We start from the raw sequence: 12,434 nt of genomic DNA, 5'->3' as shown, positions 1-12,434 counted from the left end.
TACGGGGTGCGCGGGATGTTCCACACGCGATTAGCCTGGGTACGTGTACTATGGGGTGCGCGGGAAGTTCCACACGCAATTGCCCTGGGTACGTGTATTTCGGGGTGCGCGGGAAGTTCCACAAGTGACTGGGCCTGTGAGAGTGGGGTACGTGTATTACAGGGGTGGGCGGGAATATTTACTCGCGACTGGGCCTGGGAGAGCATATTACGTGTATTCCTGGGGTGGCGGGAAGATTCACACGTTTGCCTACGACGCGCCGAAAAATAAATGGTCCAATCCTGAAACACATACACCAGCATGAAGCAGGCGTACGTCGACCCGCGCATCATAAAAGTGCACGCAAACAAAGAGCTGGGGGGTGCAGTGCACCCCCCAGCAGTGCAGGGGCAGCCTCCACCAGGCCCCCACTCATGTCCAACTCATGTCTCCCTGCACCCCCACCCCCCAGCCAACAGGGGCAGCCTCCACCAGGCCCCCACTCATGTCTCCCATCACCCCCACCCCCCAGCAGTGCAGGGGCAGCCTCCACCAGGCCCCCACTCATGTCCCCTATCACCCCCACCACAAAGCCACCAGGGGCAGCCTCCACCAGGCCCCCACTCATGTCTCCCACCACCACCCCCACCCCCCAGCCACCAGGGGCAGCCTCCACCAGGCCCCCACTCATGTCCCCTATCACCCCCACCCCCCAGCAGTGCAGGGGCAGCCTCCACAAGGCCCCCACTCATGTCCAACTCATGTCTCCCTGCACCCCCACCCCCCAGCCAACAGGGGCAGCCTCCACCAGGCCCCCACTCATGTCTCCCATCACCCCCACCCCCCAGCAGTGCAGGGGCAGCCTCCACCAGGCCCCCACTCATGTCTCCCACCACCCCCACCCCCCAGCAGTGCAGGGGCACCTCCACCAGGACCCCACACATGTCCCCCTGCACCCCCACCCCCAGCCACCAGGGGCAGCCTCCACCAGGCCCCCACTCATGTCTCCCATCACCCCCACACCCCAGCAGTGCAGGGGCAGCCTCCACCAGGCCCCCACTCATGTCCCCTATCACCCCCACCCCCCAGCAGTGCAGGGGCAGCCTCCACCAGGCCCCCACTCATGTCTCCCACCACCCCCACCCCCCAGCCACCAGGGGCAGCCTCCACCAGGCCCCCACTCATGTCCCCTATCACCTCCACCCCCCAGCCACCAGGGGCAGCCTCGAGCAGGCCCCCACACATGTCCCCCTGCACCCCCACCCCCCAGCTACCAGGGCACCCTCCACCCGGCCCACACTCATGTCTCCCACCACCCCCACCCCCCAGCAGTGCAAGGGCAGCCTCCACCAGGCCCCCACTCATGTCCCCCTGCACCCCACCCCCCAGCAGTGCAGGGGCAGCCTCCACAAGGCCCCCACTCATGTCCCCTATCACCCCCACCCCCCAGCAGTGCAGGGGCAGCCTCCACCAGGCCCCCACTCATGTCCAACTCATGTCTCCCTGCCCCCCACCCCCCAGCCAACAGGAGCAGCCTCCACCAGGCCCCCACACATGTCCCCCTGCACCCCCACCCCCCAGCTACCAGGGGCACCCTCCACCAGGCCCCCACTCATGTCCCCTATCACCCCCACCCCCCAGCAGTGCAGGGGCAGCCTCCACTAGGCCCCCCACTCATGTCTCCCACCCCCCCCACCCCCACAGCCACCAGGGGCAGCCTCCACCAGGCCCCCACTCATGTCCCCTATCACCCCACCCCCCAGCAGTGTAGGGGCAGCCTCCACCAAGCCCCCACTCATGTCTCCCACCGCCCCCACCCCCCAGCAGTGCAGGGGCAGCCTCCACCAGGCCCCCACTCATGTCTCCCACCACCCCCACCCCCAGCAGTGCAGGGGCAGCCTCCACTAGGCCCCCACTCATGTCTCCCACCACCCCCACCCCACAGCCACCAGGGGCAGCCTCCACCAGGCCCCCACTCATGTCCCCTATCACCCCCACCCCCCAGCAGAGTAGGGGCAGCCTCCACCAAGCCCCCACTCATGTCTCCCACCGCCCCCACCCCCCAGCAGTGCAGGGGCAGCCTCCACCAGGCCCCCACTCATGTCCCCTATCACCCTCACCCCCCAGCAGTGCAGGGGCAGCCTCCACCAGGCCCCCACTCATGTCTCCCACCACCCCCACCCCCAGCTTCCAGGGGCAGCCTCCACAAGGCCCCCACTCATGTCCCCTATCACCCCCACCCCCCAGCAGTGCAGGGGCAGCCTCCACCAGGCCCCCACTCATGTCCAACTCATGTCTCCCTGCACCCCCACCCCCCAGCCAACAGGAGCAGCCTCCACCAGGCCCCCACTCATGTCTCCCATCAACCCCACCCCCCAGCAGTGCAGGGGCAGCCTCCACCAGGCCCCCACTCATGTTCCCACCCCAAACCCACCAGGGGCAGCCTCCACCAGGCCCCCACTCATGTCTCCCACCACCCCCACCCCCTAGCAGTGCAGGGGCACCCTCCACCAGGACCCCACACATGTCCCCCTGCGCCCCCACCCCCAGCCACCAGGGGCAGCCTCCACCAGGCCCCCACTCATGTCTCCCATCACCCCCACACCCCAGCAGTGCAGGGGCAGCCTCCACCAGGTCCCCACTCATGTCCCCTATCACCCCCACCCCCCAGCAGTGCAGGGGCAGCCTCCACCAGCCCCCACTCATGTCTCCCACCACCCCACCCCCCAGCCACCAGGGGCAGCCTCCACCAGGCCCCCACTCATGTCCCCCTGCACCGCCACCCCCCGCAGTGCAGGGCAGCCTCCACCAGGCCCCCACTCATGTCCAACTCATGTCTCTCTGCACCCCCACCTCCCAGCCACCAGGGGCAGCCTCCACCAGGCCCCCACACATGTCTACCACCACCCCCAGCCCCCAGCAGTGCAGGGGCACCCTCCACCAGGCCCCCACTCATGTCTCCCATCACCCCCACCCCCCAGCAGTGCAGGGGCAGCCTCCACCAGGCCCCCACTCATGTCCCCCTGCACCCCCACCCCCCAGCAGTGAAGGGGCAGCCTCCACCAGGCCCCCACACATGTCTACCACCACCCACACCCCCCAGCAGTGCAGGGGCAGCCTCCACCAAGCCCCCACTCATGTCCAACTCATGTCTCCCTGCACCCCCACCCCCCCAGCCACCAGGGGCAGCCTCCACCAGGCCCCCACTCATGTCTCCCATCACCCCCACCCCCCAGCAGTGCAGGGGCAGCCTCCACCAGGCCCCACTCATGTCCCCTATCACCCCCACCCCCCAGCAGTGCAGGGGCAGCCTCCACCAGGCCCCCACTCATGTCCCACTCATGTCTCCCACCACACCCACCCCCCAGCCACCAGGGGCAGCCTCCACCAGGCCCCCACACATGTCCCCCTGCACCCCCACCCCCCAGCCACCAGGGGCACCCTCCACCAGGCCCACACTCATGTCTCCCATCACCCCCACCCCAGCAGTGCAGGGGCAGCCTCCACCAGGCCCCACTCATGTCCCACTCATGTCTCCCACCACCCCCACCCCCAGCCACCAGGGGCAGCCTCCACCAGGCCCCCACACATGTCCCCCTGCACCCCCACCCCCCAGCAGTGAAGGGGCAGCCTCCACCTGGCCCCCACTCATGTCTCCCATCACCCCCCCCAAGCAGTGCAGGGGCAGCCTCCACCAGGCCCCCACTCATGTCCCCCTATTACCCCCACTCCCCAGCAGTGCAGGGCAGCCTCCACCAGGGCCCCACTCATGTCCCCTGCACCCCCACCCCCCAGCAGTGCAAGGGCAGCCTCCACCAGGCCCCCACTCATGTCCAACCCATGTCTCCCTGCACCCCCAGCCACCAGGGGCAGCCTCCACCAGGCCCCCACTCATGTCTCCCATCACCCCCACCCCCCAGCAGTGCAGGGGCAGCCTCCACCAGGCCCCCACTCATGTCCCCTATCACCCATACCCCCAGCAGTGCATGGGCAGCCTCCACCAGGCCCCCACTCATGTCCCCTATCCCCCCACCCCCCAGCAGTGCAGGGGCAGCCTCCAACAGGCCGCCACTCATGTCCCCCTGCACTCCCCAGCAGTGCAGGGGCAGCCTCCACCAGGCCCCCACACATGTCTCCCATCACCCCCACCCTCCAGCAGTGCAGGGGCAGCCTCCACCAGGCCCACACTCATGTCTCCCACCAACCCCACCCCCAGCAGTGCAGGGGCAGCCTCCACCAGGCCCCCACTCATGTCCAACTCATGTCTCCCTGCACCCCCACCCCACAGCCACCAGGGGCAGCCTCCACCAGGCCCGCTCATGTCTCCCATCACCCCCACCCCCCAGCAGTGCAGGGGCAGCCTCCACCAGGCCCCCACTCATGTCCAACTCATGTCTCCCTGCACCGCCACCCCCCAGCCACCAGGGGCAGCCTCCACCAGGCCCCACTCATGTCTCCCATCACCCCCACCCTCCAGCAGTGCAGGGGCAGCCTCCACCAGGCCCCCACTCATGTCCCCTATCACCCCCACTCCCCAGCAGTTCAGGGGCAGCCTCCACCAGGGCCCCACTCATGTCTCCCACCACCCCTACCCCCCAGCCACCAGGGGCAGCCTCCACCAGGCCCCCACTCATGTCCCCTATCACCCCCACCCCCAGCAGTGCAAGGGCAGCTTACACCAGGCCCCCACTCATGTCCCCTATCACCCCCACTCCCCAGCAGTTCAGGGGCAGCCTCCACCAGGGCCCCACTCATGTCTCCCACCACCCCTACCCCCCAGCCACCAGGGGCAGCCTCCACCAGGCCCCCACTCATGTCCCCTATCACCCCCACCCCCCAGCAGTGCAGGGGCTGTTAGGGAGAATTCTCTGTTTAGGCTGAATTTCCTAACCTAGTGAGTCCCCCAGCAGCTTTGCTGGATTTCTGGAGTTTGTTTTTTCCATCCTGCCAAGAGTGAGACTCTTTTTCTCCCCCTCTTGGACATGTATGTGTGTAATTCCTTTGAAAGGTCAATGTGTTCGATGGGCTATGGGGTCTTTTACTCCATAGGGTCTCATATGTTTTTCTATGTGTGTTACACCGCACCCTACGTGCCGTAACACTGGGGCGTCCTAGCGGACCCCCACCATAGACTCCATACCCGGGGACTGACTACTGTCTCCACGGGCATGTAAAGTCACCATTGGCTTTACTAGACCTAAATTTACTAACAGAACTAGTACAAACCATCTTATTGTGGACGTACTAATAGGGGTAATTCGATTGCTCCTGGATCTGTTACTCGAGGGGGCACTGTCCCGTCCCCCCTCGTCGAGTTTTGGCTGGTGGCAGTGGAAACTACTTGATATGTTCGACCCCGAACATAACCCTATGGGATTCGTCCCATTGTTGGAGATTGATACTTTTTCTCGTTAATCTCTAACGTACCACTGATCTACTTATCTTAAATAAGTTTATCGGATGGTATTTTCTGCCAGAACTCGGTTTGTAAAATGGCGTCTGTGTTCGTCTCTGTGACTCCTAAACCAAAGGTCGAGCCCTTTGTTCCACTTTTGGCGGGCTCTGTACAGAGACCCTCCAAAGTGGTGCCATTCTATCTGGGTTACCACAGGGGTGTGGGAGGGGGTTTAGACACCCTGGACCGAGTTGCCTTGCCAACTCCGGTCGCACTCTGGAGTGATTGGCCCAAGTGGTGAGCCTTCCCGCTCACCACTTAGCATGTGTTGATTGACAGCTAGGCTGAATGAATGGGGGTTTTCTGCATAAAAGCAGGGCTTTTGGGACTGCATCTTCAGAAGTCGCCACAGGACCTAAGAATCCGACGAGGGTAACGCTGAGCCGACCTGCACGCCGACACCTCCGGTGGAGCCCTGCGGAACCGACTCACCACTTCCCGACGACAGAGGAGATCTCCCTGCCGGAGAGTCTCTTCCCCTGTCTGGTGGGAACAACCAGTCCCCTTTGCTTTTTATCCGCCTCAGGACGCAGTGGTCGAATTGCCTGTGCAGAGCACCTCGGCAACCGGATAGCCACTACCCCTGTACCGCGACCAAAAGGTGGTGCCTTGTGACGGAGCTCTACGCGGCTGGTCTCTTCCCTGGTGGTGCACCGGACTTCACTTTTCTTCGACGACGAGAACATCTCTACTCTTGGCAAAGACCCGACGTGCATCCACCACCAGGAACAACTGCCCCCGCCGGAGCTGCCCTCCACAACAAGGTACCGTGTCCGCCTGGCTTCCCTTTCGATCGGTTCGAGCGAGGTGTCTTAATCCTCTCCGTTCTTTTGGGTCGCCTCCAAGCGTTTCTCATTTATTTGTTCTGAACTGGTTCAATCTGCCGATAACAATTTGCTACAAAGACTTGAATGCATCTCCACTAGAGACTTTTTGGGACATCGCGCCTTGCCTCTCTCCGAGTGGGCCTGGCCTCTGAACTTTCTGACCTATTATGATTCTTGCCTTCCTGCCTTGCATTTTATCCACGAAAGATTGAACTGTGTTGATTTCATAACCTGCCTATCTTTTTCTCTCCCGTCCTAACGAATATTCGAGTGTCATCTAGGTTGAGGTATACACCGCTGTCTGAAAATAAGTGGTACCGGTAGAACCTAGAGTTGTCGAAACATTGCTAGGGGGATTGATTGTTTCTTCTTCGTAGAGTAATTGTGTTTGATTTGTTTGCCGTGATAGTGCTATAGTGTTTTTCATAGATGTTCTGTTATAAATAAATACCTTAATATCTTTACACTAAGCCTTGTTGCGTGTTTGCTTGTCTTGCGGTGAAGAACTGCCCTATTTTGTATACTATACATACTGCTCAACTTTTCTTGAGAGAAGTCTGACTGCTCAGCCACAGCTACCAAGTGAATCTGTGTGGTACAGACTGCTACCAAGTGGGTTCACCGCCAAACGCCTGTAGTCCTAAATCTTTTGCAGTGGTCTCAGAGGGAACTGCACAGGTTTCCGCCTAACAGGGGCAGCCTCCACCAAGCCCCCACTCATGTCCCCCATCACCCATACCCCCCAGCAGTGCAGGGGCAGCCTCCACCAGGCCCCCACGCATGTCCCCTATCACCCCCACCCCCCAGAAGTGCAGGGGCAGCCTCCAACAGGCCCCCACTCATGTCCCCTATCACCCCCACGCCCCAGCAGTGCAGGGGCAGCCTCCACCAGGCCCCCACTCATGTCTCCCACCACCCCACCCCCCAGCCACCAGGGGCAGCCTCCACCAGGCCCCCACTCATGTCCCCTATCACCCCCACCCTTCAGCAGTGCAGGGGCACCCTCCACCAGGACCCCACACATGTCCCCCTGCACCCCCACCCCCCAGCCACCAGGGGCAGCCTCCACCAGGCCCCCACTCATGTCCCCCTGCACCCCCACCCCCCAGCCACCAGGGGCACCCTCCACCAGGCCCACACTCATGTCTCCCACCACCCCCACCCCCCAGCAGTGCAGGGGCAGCCTACACCAGGCCCCCACTCATGTCTACTATCACCCCCACCCCAAAGCCACCAGGGGCAGCCTCCACCAGGCCCCCACTCATGTCTCCCACCACCCCCACCCCCCAGCAGTGCAGGGGCACCCTCCACCAGGACCCCACACATGTCCCCCTGCACCCCCACCCCCAGCCACCAGGGTCAGCCTCCACCAGGCCCCCACTCATGTCCCCTATCACCCCCACCCGTGCAGGGGCAAACTCCACCAGGCCCCCACTCATGTCTCCCACCACCCCCACCCCCCAGCCACCAGGGGCAGCCTCCACCAGGCCACAACTCATGTCCCCTATCACCCCCACCCCCCAGCAGTGCAGGGGCAGCCTCCACCAGGCCCCCACTCATGTCCCACTCATGTCTCCTACCACCCCCACCCCCCAGCCACCAGGGGCAGCCTCCACCAGGCCCCCACACATGTCCCCCTGCACCCCCACCCCCCAGCTACCAGGGGCACCCTCCACCCGGCCCACACTCATGTCTCCCACCACCCCCACCCCCCAGCAGTGCAGGGGCAGCCTCCACCAGGCCCCCACTCATGTCTCCCTGCACCCCCACCCCCCAGCAGTGCAGGGGCAGCCTCCACCAGGCCCCCATTCATGTCTCCCATCACCCCCACCCCCCAGCAGTGCAGGGGCAGCCTCCACCATGCCCCCACTCATGTCCCCCTGTATCCCCACCCCCCCCCGCAGTGCAGGGGCAGCCTTCAACAGGCCCCCACTCATGTCCAACTCATGTCTCACTGCACCCCCACCTCCCAGCCACCAGGGGCAGCCTCCACCAGACCCCCACACATGTCTACCACCACCCCCACCCCCCAGCAGTGCAGGGGCACCCTCCACCAGGCCCCCACTCATGTCTCCCATCACCCCCATCCCCCAGCAGTGCAGGGGCAGCCTCCACCAGGCCCCCACTCATGTCCCCCTGCACCCCCACCCCCCATCAGTGCAGGGGCAGCCTCCACCAGGCCCCCATTCATGTCTACCACCACCCCCACCCCCCAGCAGTGCAGGGGCAGCCTCCACCAGGCCCCCACTCATGTCCAACTCATGTCTCCCTGCACCCCCACCCCCCAGCCACCAGGGGCAGCCTCCACCAGGCCCACACTCATGTCTCCCACCACCCCCACCCCCCAGCAGTGCAGGGGCAGCCTCCACCAGGCCCCCACTCATGTCCCCCTGCACCCCCACCCCCCAGCAGTGCAGGGGCAGCCTCCACCAGGCCCCCACACATGTCTACCACCACCCCTACCCCCCAGCAGTGCAGGGGCACCCTCCACCAGGCCCCCACTCATGTCCCCCTGCACCCCCACCCCCCATCAGTGCAGTGGCAGCCTCCACCAGGCCCCCACTCATGTCCAACTCATGTCTCCCTGCACCCCCACCCCCTAGCCACCAGGGGCAGCCTCCACCAGGCCCCCACACATGTCTACCACCACCCCTACCCCCCACAAGTGCAGGGGCACCCTCCACCAGGCCCCCACTCATGTCTCCCATCACCCCCACCCCCCAGCAGTGCAGGGTCAGCCTCCACCAGGCCCCCACTCATGTCCCCCTGCACCCCCACCCCCCAGCAGTGCAGGGGCAGCCTCCACCAGGCCCCCACTCATGTCTCCCACCACCCCCCAGCCACCAGGGGCAGCCTCCACCAGGCCCCCACTCATGTCCCCTATCACCCCCACCCCTCAGCAGTGCAGGGGCACCCTCCACCAGGACCCCACACATGTCCCCCTGCACCCCCACTCCCCAGCCACCAGGGGCAGCCTCCACCAGGCCCCCACTCATGTCCCCCTGCACCCCCACCCCCCAGCCACCAGGGGCACCCTCCACCAGGCCCACACTCATGTCTCCCACCACCCCCACCCCCCAGCAGTGCAGGGGCAGCCTCCACCAGGCCCCCACTCATGTCCAACTCATGTCTCCCTGCACCCCCACCCCCCAGCCACCAGGGGCAGCCTCCACCAGGCCCACACTCATGTCTCCCACCACCCCCACCCCCCAGCAGTGCAGGGGCAGCCTCCACCAGGCCCCCACTCATGTCCCCCTGCACCCCCACCCCCCAGCAGTGCAGGGGCAGCCTCCACCAGGCCCCCACACATGTCTACCACCACCCCTACCCCCCAGCAGTGCAGGGGCACCCTCCACAAGGCCCCCACTCATGTCCCCCTGCACCCCCACCCCCCATCAGTGCAGTGGCAGCCTCCACCAGGCCCCCACTCATGTCCAACTCATGTCTCCCTGCACCCCCACCCCCTAGCCACCAGGGGCAGCCTCCACCAGGCCCCCACACATGTCTACCACCACCCCTACCCCCCACAAGTGCAGGGGCACCCTCCACCAGGCCCCCACTCATGTCTCCCATCACCCCCACCCCCCAGCAGTGCAGGGTCAGCCTCCACCAGGCCCCCACTCATGTCCCCCTGCACCCCCACCCCCCAGCAGTGCAGGGGCAGCCTCCACCAGGCCCCCACTCATGTCTCCCACCACCCCCCAGCCACCAGGGGCAGCCTCCACCAGGCCCCCACTCATGTCCCCTATCACCCCCACCCCTCAGCAGTGCAGGGGCACCCTCCACCAGGACCCCACACATGTCCCCCTGCACCCCCACTCCCCAGCCACCAGGGGCAGCCTCCACCAGGCCCCCACTCATGTCCCCCTGCACCCCCACCCCCCAGCCACCAGGGGCACCCTCCACCAGGCCCACACTCATGTCTCCCACCACCCCCACCCCCCAGCAGTGCAGGGGCAGCCTCCACCAGGCCCCCACTCATGTCTACTATTACCCCCACTCCCCAGCAGTGCGATTTGCCTGGGTACGTGTATTCCTGGGGTGCGCGGGTAGTCTCCCATGCGATACCATCAGGGTACGTGTATTATGGGTCAGCGTGAACTTCCACAAGCAATACCAGCAGGCTACGTGTTTTATGGGGTTCACGGGAAGTTCCACACGCGATTGGCCTGGGTATGTGTGTTTCGGGGTGCGCGGGAAGTTCCACACGCGATTGGCCTGGGTACGTGTACTTCGGGGTAAGCGGGAAGTTCCACACGCGATTAGCCTGGGTACGTGTACTACGGGGTGCGCGGGAAGTTCCACACGCGATTAGCCTGGGTACGTGTACTATGGGGTGCGCGGGAAGTTCCACACGCAATTGCCCTGGGTACATGTATTTCGGGGTGCGCGGGAAGTTCCACAAGCGACTGGGCCTGTGAGAGTGGGGTACGTGTATTACAGGGGTGGGCGGGAATATTTACTCGCGACTGGGCCTGGGAGAGCATATTACGTGTATTCCTGGGGTGGGCGGGAAGATTCACACGTTTGCCTACGACGCGCCGAAAAATAAATGGTCCAATCCTGAAACACATACACCAGCATGAAGCAGGCGTACGTCGACCAGCGCATCATAAAAGTGCGCGCAAACAACAAACAAGCTCAGACGCCAGGATGAATATACCGTTCCTAGCAGCAGTGGCCGTGGGTTACCAAAGGAGGAGAAGGAGGATAGTGAGGGCCCGAATTTTCAGTCCCAGAACCAGCCTTTTTGGGATGCCTGATGACCAGGTGTATGGGAGGTACAGGTTTCCACCACACATAATACTGGACCTGGTCAGTGAGTGGGAGGATGACCTCACATCACCCACCCTGTGCTCCCAAGCACTCAGCCCCCTGGAGAAGGTCCTCAATGTGCTGCACTTCTTGGCCACAGGATCATTTCAGCAGACAAGTGCCATAGTGGGTGGGGTGTCACAGGCTACACAGTCACGCTGCCTACACCAGGTCTTGAACATCATCACTGCACGCCCATCAGTCCGTAGGCACATATACCTGCCCAGGACACCTGCAGAAAGGCAGGCTGCCGCCATCTATTTCTACGGTGTGGCACAATTCCCCAAAGTGCTAGGTGCCATTGACTGCAGCCATGTGGCACTACGTCCCCCCAGGGCATCTGAGCGCATCTATAGGAACCGCAAGCACTGGCATTCCATCAACGTGCAGGTAGTATGTAATGCCAAGGGAATCATCATCTCAGTATATGCCAACTATCCAGGGTCCACCCACGACAGCTTCATTTACCGAATGTCTACCCTAAGCCGGGACCTAGAAGCTGGGCGGCATGGCGGTACATGGCTGCTTGGTGAGTATGAATGCCACTGCACATGCATGCATGTCAGATGCAGAGTTATGTCACTACCCCACTAATGATACCCATCACCTCCTCACCAGGGGACAGTGCCTACCCTCTGAGCACCCACATGATGACGCCAATTTGGAACCCCATCACGCCTCCAGAGGTAAGATACAACACAGCCCATATTGCAACCCGGGACATAGTGGAGCGCACATTCGGAGTGCTCAAGTCACACTTTCGCTCCCTTGACCGTTCTGGCGGGCAGCTGTTATATGCGCCCCCAGTAGTGTGCAGGATCATAGTGGCAGTATGTGTCCTGCACAATGTTGCAACACGCCAGGGCCTGGCTGTGGACATGGTGGTGCCCCCACGTCCCCAACCACATGCACGCCCGCTGCGCATGGGAGGGGAGAGGGCACGGGGTGAGGCAGCCCGTACGCAGCTTGGTGGCTAATTACTTCACATAGAAATCACACCCCTGTGGAGTGCACACAGCCCTGGCACATATTATCTCATAAGCAATGATGACTCGACCTGACAATTATGACGAACAAAGGGACAGTCAACTGTCAGAACCATAGCAGCCTGAGATTGTTCATGTGGAAGTGTCACAATGTGTGCATCCCTACCTACACAAACACCACCAATGCAGTGTCATCAAAAGCCACACTTCCATGCTGCAGAAATGAATACCCATTTGCAAAATACTACATGAAAACAGTGCCATGTCACCCAACCCCTCCCCGGCATGGCCACACACCATGGCATGTGAGAGCAAACAAATTAATCCCCACAACATGCCCTAAGTGTCACCAGCTACAGTGTCCCTAATGGA

Source organism: Ambystoma mexicanum, chromosome 6q, assembly GCF_040938575.1.
Source record: "Ambystoma mexicanum isolate Mex_15411 chromosome 6q, UKY_AmexF1_1, whole genome shotgun sequence".
Lineage (NCBI taxonomy): Eukaryota > Metazoa > Chordata > Amphibia > Caudata > Ambystomatidae > Ambystoma > Ambystoma mexicanum.
This window is presented reverse-complemented; position numbering follows the sequence as displayed.